General features: G+C 43.5%; 2 pseudogenes across 5 annotated transcripts; both read right to left on the reverse strand.

Annotated features, from left to right (window-relative positions):
* Positions 1-270: 270 nt before the first annotated feature.
* On the reverse strand, positions 271-3,522 carry LOC147358179 (RNA polymerase II subunit A C-terminal domain phosphatase SSU72 like protein 3 pseudogene; annotated as a pseudogene). Of its 3 annotated transcripts, none has more exons than XR_015141556.1 (2): positions 2,820-3,522; positions 271-606 (listed from the first exon to the last, which is right to left on the reverse strand). The product of XR_015141556.1 is annotated as an RNA polymerase II subunit A C-terminal domain phosphatase SSU72 like protein 3 pseudogene, transcript variant X3 (transcript). The 3 variants fall into 3 exon arrangements; XR_015141555.1 differs by lacking the exon at positions 271-606 and adding an exon at positions 2,192-2,742; XR_015141554.1 differs by lacking the exon at positions 271-606 and adding an exon at positions 2,192-2,720 and having other exon boundaries at positions 2,820-3,519.
* A 4,292-nt stretch (positions 3,523-7,814) lies between these two features.
* On the reverse strand, positions 7,815-9,361 carry LOC147358180 (RNA polymerase II subunit A C-terminal domain phosphatase SSU72 like protein 3 pseudogene; annotated as a pseudogene). Of its 2 annotated transcripts, none has more exons than XR_015141558.1 (2): positions 8,617-9,361; positions 7,815-8,513 (listed from the first exon to the last, which is right to left on the reverse strand). The product of XR_015141558.1 is annotated as an RNA polymerase II subunit A C-terminal domain phosphatase SSU72 like protein 3 pseudogene, transcript variant X2 (transcript). The 2 variants fall into 2 exon arrangements; XR_015141557.1 differs by having other exon boundaries at positions 7,815-8,539.
* Between the last annotated feature and the right edge of the window lie 2,359 nt (positions 9,362-11,720).

Genomic DNA, 11,720 nt, shown 5'->3' on the forward strand with positions numbered 1-11,720 from the left:
ACTTTGTAAGATCCCTGCACTGCCACAAACGACACTTTTTCTATAATTCAGAGGGTTTTATTTCATTTTACTTAATGTCATGAGCTATTTAATTGAAAAAATCATGATGGGATCTTAGTAAATGCCACACATAATCTATGTTGTTTCTCTTAAGATTGGCATTAGTAAAAGACATACAATTTTTTTTTTAGTTTACAATATTGTATTGGGGAAAAAAAGACATACAATCTAAATATAAATATATTTCTAAGTAAAAACAATTCACTAGAATGACATCTAAATAAAAATTTATATATTTATATAAAACTACGAAAGAGCAAAAAGGGTATTGTTTTAAAATGATGAAATAGACAAGTTTCTCTCCTGATTATACTGAACAAGCACGTCCAGCACTCCATTATAAGCCTTCAGTAGTTGATCTGAAAAGCAGAGTCCTTCAGGTTCACTTCCTTGCAGAGCCATGTGAGCACTGAACTGTTCCCTCCAAGTCAAATCCCCACAGCATCATCCCTCACTCTGGAAGGTTTTTGATGGCTCCTGGTGATTCAAGTTCCATTATCCATATAACGCTTTTCTCCTGCATTTCCATGCTTGGGTGGGGTACACCTGAAAAAAACATAAGGATGGCTTTTAGCAAAAAGGGCTATGAGATCCTTGCACAGCAAATACCGCCTAGCCCAATGTCCAAGGCACAGGTTCTTACTGACTAAGAAGCTGAAGCCAGACAAGATTTTCAGTAGAAGCAGATCGTGTGCAGAAAGCTCTTGCCTGTTTTCCACTGGGCTGCCAGGAGCACCTCAACCAGAGGGTCTTCCAGGTGGTCTACCTGCTGGAGGTATTCGCAGAGCTCACAGATGATAAGACCCAAGGGTGGCATCCTGGGGGTCTTCGTCCATATGTCAATGAGAGGATTCCTATTCTCCTGACAATTCTTTATGTGAAGTGACTAGACACAGGTCCCATTCATAGCAAACCCAACCAGCACAAAGATCACTCATTCAATACCAAAGATATTCAGTGTTGTTACATTTGCCCAACTGCTTTTGTCTACAAACTCCCCCAAGACAGCAACTTCCCAAGACCCATCCAGATCTCTGCACTACATCTAAATCTGAAGCAGGACAGGCATCAAATTTCAACTGTCAACCCTCCAATCTTTGTTATTTTTGCAGCTCTAAGGACTCTTAGACAAACCATGTCCCACCATCCATTTCATCCAGTCCCATTCCCTTTAACTTTTCCATGGACACTTTCTATGTTGAGTTTCATCACTGGAGTCACTCCTTCGGAACACCAGCCGCACTTTTACATGCTTTATCATATTTGCCTCCTCCATACCCCTATAGACAGGAAATCAACCAAAAATATTTTCTTAATTCCTTCCAGTGAATGTTCTGACAAAAGTAAGATCTCCTGGACAGATCATTTCTCTCTCTTATAAAGGGTCCCCAACATTCCCTATTTCCATTTTGTGTTCCCATCACTGGAGATGATCATCTCAACACACTATCGGATCCCTTTCCCATTCTTGCCCTACCTGCCTCAACATCAGATGAAAGACTGACCTTGAAGCTCATTGAATCTACCCAGAAAGAAACCCTCACCTCCCTACTGCCAGCACTGCCCCATGTGGATAAGTACACCCTGTCACCAGTGTGGAAAGACAGAAAATTGACATTGCTTCTAAATTCTTCCTTCTCTCTCTCCTCCTCAGCATGTTCCATCCTTCAACTCCACCATCTTCCTATGATCCCACAGCTTGTCCCCCTGTCCAGAGCGTCCACCTTACTGCTCAATCCACACTCCTCCTCGGGAAATCCTCTACTAGCTCATCCCAAGCCTCCAGGTACACCCTTGCTCCATCCTACCTTTGCTCTGTAAATAAAGTCCACATCAATCTTCTGACATAGCAAGATACCTCATTCAACCAGGCCAACTCCCCCTTCCTTTAATTTCTGCTGTAAGTTACACATGCCTAGGTGTCATTGCTGGTCAGACCCAAGATGATTCACTTCCCTACACATAGAATCCACGTTTAGAGGAGTTCAATAATCAATGAAACTTTTATGCATGAAGAAAATCCGCTTGAGGAAAGAGTGCTTTACTCTGTGGAATTCATTCAGCTTGAACAGTAAGAAACCAAGATGTTCCTTTTGCAAGATCCAACCCCTACCAAAAATTAGGAGATCCATTTTCTATGAACTAGAAGCTTTTATTTCATTTCATTAATATTGAATTGAACAGATCGTGCTCATATTTCAGCAATCAATGCCTACTATTATCAAACCTGAGTTTCTATGAAACTTGCATTTACCAAAATATATACAATCTAAAATTAGATTTTTAAAGTTCAAACATTAAATATAATCATCTCACTAAAAAGAAATATTCATTTATACTGATGCACAAGACAAAAATGACAAAAGGAAATTGCATTAAAATGAAGTAAAAACCAGTGATGGAATGGAAATGGTGTGGGGTTTGTTTGTTCTTCCCTGAATGTCCTTCAGCACATCACTTGTCCATTGTAAATCTTGGTCTCTTGATGTCTCTGGGTTACCTTCCTCGAAGACCCCTGTGAGCCCTGAAGTGTTCCTTCCATATCAAGAATCCATACCATCAACCCCCACAGTGGAAGGGTTTGGATGCCTCCAGGGCATTCATGTTACTCTGGCAGAAAAAGATTTCCTTCTCCACTTCCTTCCCAGGTTGAAGTGTACCTGGAAAAAGTCATGTAGATGGCTTTTAGCAGAAAGGCCTTGGAAGCCGCTTCTGACAGAAAATACCACCTAGCCCAATGTCCAGACACAAGTGCTTACCAAGAGGAGCTGCAAGCAGACAAGATCCTCAGTAGAAGCAGACCGTGTGCAGAAAGCTCTTGCCAGTTTTCCGCTCGGCTGCCAGGAGCACCTCGACCACAGAGTCCTCCAGGTTGTCTGCCTGCTGGAGGCGTTCGCAGAGCTCACAGATGATCAAAGACCCAAGCGTGGCGTCCTCCGCGTTGTCGGCCATGTCCACGTTGATCACGTGCACAGGCTGGAAGGTCTCCTGCTCTCGGACCCACAGCTCCTCCACCACCTTGTCGTAGACGCTCTCCTCACAGGTGAAGATGACGTCAAAGCGATCTCGGCACTCTTGAAATCTTTCCGGGCGAGGCTTGATTCTCTCGTTTCTTCCCAAGATGTGTAAGATGCCGTTGCTGTTATAGCGTTGTCGGTCTTTGCGCACAAGGTCCTTGCGCATCTCCTCATAGGTGGTGGAGAAATCGTAAACCACGGGGAGGTTGCGTGCCCTTCCTGGGAGCCTGACTCGAGACCCAGCTCCGAAGGACCTGACTCGGAATCCTTTCCTCCTGAGGATGCGGTGGGCCTCCATGCTCCTGTTCATGTTGCTCATGCAGACCACAGCCACACTGAGCGGATACGAGGGCATGGTGGCGGCCACTTGGGACTCCAGCCAGAGGCCTGGACTGGACTTCAGGGGCTAAGGGAACTCTGAAGGCCAGGGGATGACTGACTGGGTCCAGCTCTTCCAAGGAGTGTTAGACTCAAAGAAGAAAGAAGGCATTTATATGGAGGCACTTGTCCTCAGTGGGAGGAGAAATCCTGATTGATGATTGGCTTAACTCTTGACTGATTGGATTTGAACAGTGGGCTGGGAGCAGAGAACCTAGTGCTGTTTTCAGAATAATCCCAGTGACACAATCACCCAACCTCAATGGGTGCCCACCCAATCCCCCACCCCTTCCTGAGCATTTTTCCATCTCCAGTTAACTCCATCTGTGCCTGTGTTTATGGGGCTAGAATTGGTATCAGGCCAAACAATTAGACTACTCACTGGCTTCTCACCAGCCTTCCAAAGAGCTGAAGACGTGTATGTGGAAAAGGTCTTTGAAATTCCTGAGCCTCCTAATCCAATGATGCAAGAATCACAGTGGTTGTTCCCCAGATTTTCATGTTAGAGTTGATACTCCAGTAGAGCAGTTGTGCTAAATCCTAGGAAGGCATTCATGGTTCTTCCTATCAGTCAAGAAAAGCATGCACCAGTGTCAAAAGCAATCTCTGGAAAATATGACTGGCATTTGATAGGGTTTCACAAGCTGCAAGAACACCGCATTTTCTCCTTTCTCTTTTCTTCAATTCATCAGAATTCTGGAGCAAACCGACCTGATCCTCCTCCCTTGTCTTGTCTCCAAAAGCAGCTCAGTCTGAGCGCTCCATACTCAAAATAGGAGCCTTTTCATTGCTTTTCTCCATTTGCATAGCTGATGAAGCAACTGTACAGATATTAAACTTGGGGTTGGGACATTGACCACTAAGGAGACTTAACGTTGTCACTTCAAAATGGCGAGGGCAAAGATCTCTTCATAGAGCCACAAACAGAATGTTCTGTCCATTGTAGTGATTCTCCGAGTGCAAAGAGTCCTATGTCAGTAAACAGCCCAAGTCTACTCAAAGTGTGACCCCCAGAGCATCAGCATGAACTGAAGAGGAGCTTGTTTAACCTGGGAATTGGACTCCCAGACAACTGAATTGGATTGCAGGGACGTGCACTAAAGATTCGGAGCAAGTTGATTAGTAACAGAGATTTCAGAAACTTGACTGGACCCCTGAAGTCCCTGAGAAGCATTGCCTCTAGTTGGGGGGTTGAATATTCTGAAGAGAAAAGCCAGATTAGAGAAAAGGCCAGGCATACCTGAAAAGGTAGTCATCTCTCAAATATGATGTGAAAATGTTTTTTAATAGTCACTTCCTGAGACCTAACTCATCCTGCCTGGAAAAACAGAGAGAGAGAGAGAGAGAGAGAGAGAGAGAAGAAAGATCTCAGAGCCCGAACTACATTCATGATACTACAGGAGGAAGTTATTTCATCATGGTCCTTTCTCTTCATAAGATGTCTCTAGGGTCACACAGTGGCGAAAACCTCTGCTTCTGATCTGCTTCGTGTGCTCCTGAATTTCTCTCTGAGACTCAGGGTGGGGAAGGGGGGTTCTTGTTCAGGATGCCAGCTCTCAGCATGCCAGCTCTTAGTGCTAGAGCAGTGCTCCTGTGTCACTCCATAAGACTTCCTGATGTCTGCAGTGCTGGTAGAGGAGACCTTACAGGTCAGGTTTCCCTTCACTTTCTGCCAGTTCTGAGCACTATTTAATTGGACACTGTCCCTGTTTTTTCACCTTGAGATAACCTTGAATATGTTTTCATTTATATGAAGATTGATTTCCTTTAGAGTCAGTTCTCTTTTGAATGATGTCAACATCTTTTTTATGATTACTACCTCTTTTCTTTCTTTCTTTTTTTTAATCAATCCTGTAGACAAAATTTCTTCTCAAAGTTATCTTCTGTCTTTCTGGACTTACCACTATGAGGAAGCCCATATTCTGTCAATTCTGGCCGTAAGATCAATAAATAACAAACAATAAACAGGACAAATACTTAACAAACCCTACAAGTGTACACATCACACATTCAACACCAACAAAATTTGGTATTGTCACTTCTTCCCCAACTGCCTTTTCTGCACACTCCCCTGTGACAGGAGCTTCCATACATCCACCCAGATCTGTGCCACTACATCAAAATCCAAAGCAGAATATTCACCAACCTTCAACCACCCACCTTCCAATTTTTATTTTTTTCAACTCTAATAGCTCTTAGACAAACTGTGCTTCAGCATCCATTTCATCCAGTTCCGTTCCCCTTATTTTTCCATGGATACTTACTATACTATGTTAAGTGGCATTACTATAGTCACTTCTGTGTAACATCTACAGTTTTTGAACCAGTTGCACTGTCTCATATTTGCCTCCTGCATATCCCTACAGACAGGAATTCAACCAACAGCTTTTTCTGCATGTGGATTTTCTGGCAAAATAAGTTCACCTGGAAAAATCATTTCTCTTTCTTTCAAAGGGCTCCTAGATCTCCCTACTTCAATTTTGTGGTCCCATCATTGGAAAAGATCATCTCAGCCGACTCCTACTCCCTCTCCATTCCTGACCGTGACTGTCCCCCATCAGATGAGAGATTGATCTTGAATACCACTGACTCTACCAGGAAAGAAAACGTCACCTCCCTACCACTGCCCCCTTTAGATATAGATGCACCTGCTCACGTGTGGGGAAAGACAGAAATTGAGAGTGCTTCTATATCCATCCTTCTCTCTTCTCTTCATCAAGTCTTGTTTTTTCAACTCCAAAACCTCCCTCTGGTCCCACAGCTTCTCCCCCTATGCAGAGCCACCTTCCTACTCGTCAGTGCACTCCTGTCCTCAGGATGTCCTGTACTCCCTGATCCCTCCAGATCCATGGCACTCCATGCCACCTACACGGATAATAAAGTCCATACTTAATTTCTGATAATGAGTAAACGACTTCATCATCCCAACTACCTCTCCTTTATTTTCTCCTGTGAGTCACACAGGACCCTGTGGCACAGCTGCTCAGAACCAAGAATGTTTCACTGCCGAGCAATGAGGATCCATTTTCAGAGGAGCACAAAACACAAAACAATGAATGTTTGAAGCAAGAAGTAAATTCTCAAGAGAAAAGAATGCTTTTCTACATGGGATTTATAGGCTTTGAAAAAAGGAAATCAAGACACCCAGTTGGTAAGATCTATCCACTACCACAAATGAGAAGACACCTTTTCTTTTTTTTCTTTTTATAAAAATTTATTTATTTTAATTGCAGGTTAATTACTTTACAATTTTGTATTGGTTTTGCCATACATCAACATGAATCTGCCACAGATATATACATGTTCCCCATCCTGAACCCCCCTCCCACCTCCCTCCCCATACCATCCCTCTGGGTCGTCCCAGTGCACCAGCCCCAAGCATCCAGTATCATGCATCGAACCTGGACTGGTGATTCATTTCATATGATATTATACGTGTTTCAATGCCATTTTCCCAAATCATCCCACCCTCTCCCTCTCTCACAGAGTCCAAAAGACTGTTCTATACGTCTGTGTCTCTTTTGCTATCTTTCATACAGGGTTATCATTACCATCTTTCTAAATTCCATATATATGCATTAGTATACTGTATTGATGTTTTCCTTTCTGGCTTACTTCACTCTGTATAATAGGCTCCAGTTTCATCCACCTCATTAGAACTGATTCAAATGTATTCTTTTTAATGTCTGAGTAATACTCCATTGTGTACATGTACCACTGCTTTCTTATCCATTCATCTGCTGATGGACATCTAGGTTGCTTCCATAACCTGGCTATTATAAACAGTGTTGGGATGAACATTGGGGTACACATGCCTCTTTCAATTTTGGTTTCCTCAGTGTGTATGCCCAGCAGTGGGATTGCTGGGCCATAAGGCAGTTCTATTTCCAGTTTTTTTAAGGAATCTCCACACTGTGCTCCATAGTGGCTGGACTAGTTTGCATTCCCACCAATGGTGTAAGAGGGTTCCCTTTTCTCCACACCCTCTCCAGCATTTATTGCTTGTAGACTTTTGGATCGCAGCCATTCTGACTGGCGTGAAATGGTACCTCATTGTGGTTTTGATTTGCATTTCTCTGATAAGGAGTGATGTTGAGCATCTTTTCATGTGTTTGTTAGCCATCTGTATGTCTTCTTTGGAGAAACGTCTATTTAGTTCCTTGGCCCATTTTTTGATTGGGTCATTGATTTTTCTGGAATTGAGCTGCAGGAGTTGCTTGTATATTTTTGAGATTAGTTGTTTGTCAGTTGCTTTATTTGCTATTATTTTCTCCCATTCTGAAGTCTGTCTTTGCACCTTGCTTAGAGTTTCCTTTGTTGTGCAGAAGCTTTTAAGTTTAATTATGTCCCATTTGTTGATTTTTGCTTTTATTTCCAATATTCTGGGAAAAGGGTCATAGAGGATACATTTTATTAAATTAAAGAGTATTATTTTGATTTATTTCATTTTGTTTTATTTAAATAAGCTACATAGTTCAACAGATAGGGCTTGGATTTTAGTAATATGTGTGACCACAGACTACACCGATTTATAATCTTATTTCATAAATGTGTGATTTGATTAAACAAATCATGCTTGGATTTTCCCCAAAAAAGCTACATATGATCTACCCTGAGTTTCTAATAAAGCAGTCATTCATCAAAGACATACAATCTAAAAGCAAAAATATTTCCAATTCAATATAATTTCCACTCAGTGTATTCCCATCCCACTTAAGAAAAAACAACCCGTCGTATCAACACACCATGCCGAAAGAACAAAAGGAAATTAGTATCCATATAGATCAATAAAATAGACACTGTTCCTTTTTCTCAGAATATCCTTCACTTCATTGCTTGTCCCAGGCTCTGTGATCAGACTTGATAGTCCATCCAGTAAAGAGAGTCCTCGAGATTAACCTCCTTGCAGAACCCTGTGAGCACTGAGTTCTTCCTTCCAGGTCCAGTTCCACACTGTTGTTCCCCACATTGGAAGGGTTCGCATGTCTACCGGTGTTCCATGTTCCCCGTGCCATGTGATGCTCTCCTCCTCCACCTCTTTCACTGGGTGGGGTGTACCTGACAACAGATCATACATAGATGGCCTTTAGCAGAAATGGCTTTGAAGAAGCCTCTCCCAGAAAATACCCAGCAGCTCAAGAGTCCAGGCACAGGTTCTTACCGACAAAGGAGCTGAAACCAGCCAAGATGCTTCCTCAGTAGAAGCAGACCGTGTGCAGAAAGCTCCTTCCTGTTTTCTCCTTCGCTGCCTGGAGCAGCTCGGCCAGATGACTTTGCGTGTCATCTGCCTGCTGGAGACCCTGGCAGAGCTCACAGATGATCGAGGCTCCAAGGCTGGCTGCCTCCAGGGTGTCGTCTATGTCCACGTTGACGACTGGCACAGGCTGCCAGGTCTCCTGATCCCTGGCACACAGGTCGGCTACCACCCGGTTATAGGCCCTCTGCCCACAGGTGAAGATGACGTCAAAGGGATCTGGGCACTCTTGAAACCTTTCTGGGCCAGGCTTGATTCTCTCATTTCTTTTCAGGATGTGTAAGACTCCATTCCTTTTGTAGCGCTTTTGGTCTTTAGAGGAGAGGTCGCTGTGCATCTTCTTGTAGGACGTGGAGAAGTCGTAGAGCACACGTGGCCTGTGTGCCCCTCCTGGGAGCCTCACGTGGGATCCGGCTCCAAAAGACCTGACATGGAACCCATTCTTGCTGAGGACGCGGTGGGCTTCCATGCTCCTGTTGACATTGCTCATGCACACCACGGCCACCCTAAGTGGGGAGGAGGGCATGGCTGCAGCCTCTTGGGACTCTAGCTGGACAGAAGGACTTCAGGGTCTGAGGGGGACTCTGAAGGCCAGAGAGATGACCAGCTGGGTCCAGTTTTGAAATGAGCATTTGAATCAGAGAAGAGAGAAGGCCTTTATATGGAGGCATGGGCCCAAGGTGGGTGGAGACCTCTTGATTTGGTGATTGGCTTAACTCTTGAGTGATTGGATTTAGACAGTGGACCCAATGGGGTGACCAGGACAACCCAGTGATCCAATCACCCAATTCAACTGCCAGTAGGTGTCCATCCTGCTCCCTTGCCACCCTGGAGGCCTTTGCCAGGTACAGTTAACCCTGTATGTGCCTGTGTGTATGAGGCTGAGATTGGCAATTCAATCACCTGAATATCTGCTCTCCACCCTGGCCTCCTCCCATGTGGGAGTGTTTTATAGTCTCCGCTTTGTCCTCTGGGTCACATTTGCAAGAGGCTACTAAGCATATTAGACTTATCCAGACTACTTTCAAGTTTGTCATCCATCTCTCTAGTGACCTGAGAACATGCATGTGGAAAGTATGTTTGAAGTTTTCAAACTTACAGTTAATTCATTATACATAGAATTGCAATAGTTTTTCACATTTATTTCCCTCAGTTGATAATCTAGAATTGTAATTTTGTTAAATTACAGCAAAAACACATAATTTTGGCCACAAATAACAAGATTCACCAGTGTACAAAGCAACTGTTTGGAAAACATCCCTCCTGTTAGTGTGGCAGGAGTTTCAAGAACACACACATCCTGCATTTGATTTTCTTCAATTCATGATGCTTCTCCAGGGACTCAAGCCACCTCCATGGCTTTCCCATGTTTTCAAGTACTGCTGCTGCTGCTGCTGCTAAGTCACTTCAGTCATGTCCGACTCTGTGCGACCCCATGGACGGCAGCCCACCAGGCTCCCCCATCCCTGGGATTCTCCAGGCAAGAACACTGGAGTGGGTTGCCATTTCATTCTCCAGTGCATGAAAGTGAAAAGTGAAAGGGAAGTCGCTCAATCGTGTCCGACTCTAGTGACCCCATGGACTGCAGCCAACCAGGCTCCTCCGTCCATGGGATTTTCCAGGCAAAAGTACTGGAGTGGGGTGCCATTGCCTTCTCCAGTTTTCAAGTACAGCTCTGTCCAAACACTCTATAATGAAATATAGTAATTTTCATTTCCATTTCTTTTGTCAATTTACAGAGTTTACCTAGCAAGGATATAGACTTAAAAATTATGAACCATACACCAAACAATAAGGAGAGACAGTCTTATTCCTTCAAAATGGTTCAGGAGTAACACCCATTTAGAAACTCACAGATTTTTGTCTCTGTGCCTCTGTCAATTGTAGTGATTGTCACATTGAAGGAGTCCTACCTCAGTGAACACACTTGATCTTCTCCAAGTATGAATCCCAAAGCCAGGACATTAACATTGACCCAGAATGATGGGTAAGGTAACTTTGGACCCCAGGCCACCAAATCGGAAAATCTGGGAGTGAAGCCCAGAGATCTGGGATGTACAAAGCCCGTCAGATGATCACAATGTACACCAAGGTGTGAGAACAACTGACCCAAAGCAGGGGTTTCTGAGCCTCGATTGGAACTTGGAAGCTGTGAGAATTTGTTCAAAACAGGGCATCAAGAATACAAGGGAAGCAGGACATTCAAAAGAGAAAAATCTTGTCAAAGAAACACCAGGCATAAATGAAAAGGTAGTCAGAAGCTACATACAGCATGAAATTGTATTGGAGTAGTGACACAAACCTGAAGGCGTCTAACAAACCTTGTAGAGCAAGATCTTGGGCTCAAAGTGAAACAGAACAGGACCCTATGGTCTTTCCCCACTATGTCCTCTGCCTGCCTTTGTCTGTGAAAGAAAAAATTAGCTAAAAGATAAGCTTAATCAATGAAGCAAGAGAATGCAGAAATAAAGGAGAACAAACCATCTAACAAAACTAAATAATAATAGTTGAATCATTAAGTATTAAAACATCTACTTCTGCTTCATTAACTACAAATAAAGCCTTTGACTGTGTGGATCACAACAAACTGTGGAAAATTCCTAAAGAGATGGGAATACCAGACACTGTTACTGCCTCCTGAGAAACCTCTATGCAGGTCAAGAAGCAACAGTTAGAGCCAGACATGGAACAACAGACTGGTTCCAATTTGGGAAAGGAGTATGTCAAGCCTGTATAGTGTCACCCTGCTTATTTAGCTTCTGTGAAAAGTACATCATGTGAAATGCCAAACTGGATGAAACACAAGATGGAATCAAGGTTGCCTGGAGAAATATCAATACCCTCAGATATGCTGATGACACCACCCTTATGGCAGAAAGCAAAGAGGAATTAAAGAGCCTCTTGAGGAAGGTGAAAGAGGAGAGGGAAAAAGCTGGCTTAAAAACTCAGTATTCAGAAAACTATGATCATGGCATCCAGTTCCATCACTCCATGGCAAATAGATGGGGAAA

Source organism: Bos grunniens, chromosome 15 (genome assembly GCF_055505025.1).
Source record: "Bos grunniens cultivar Pamir isolate PY7600 chromosome 15, Bosgru_T2T1.0, whole genome shotgun sequence".
Lineage (NCBI taxonomy): Eukaryota > Metazoa > Chordata > Mammalia > Artiodactyla > Bovidae > Bos > Bos grunniens.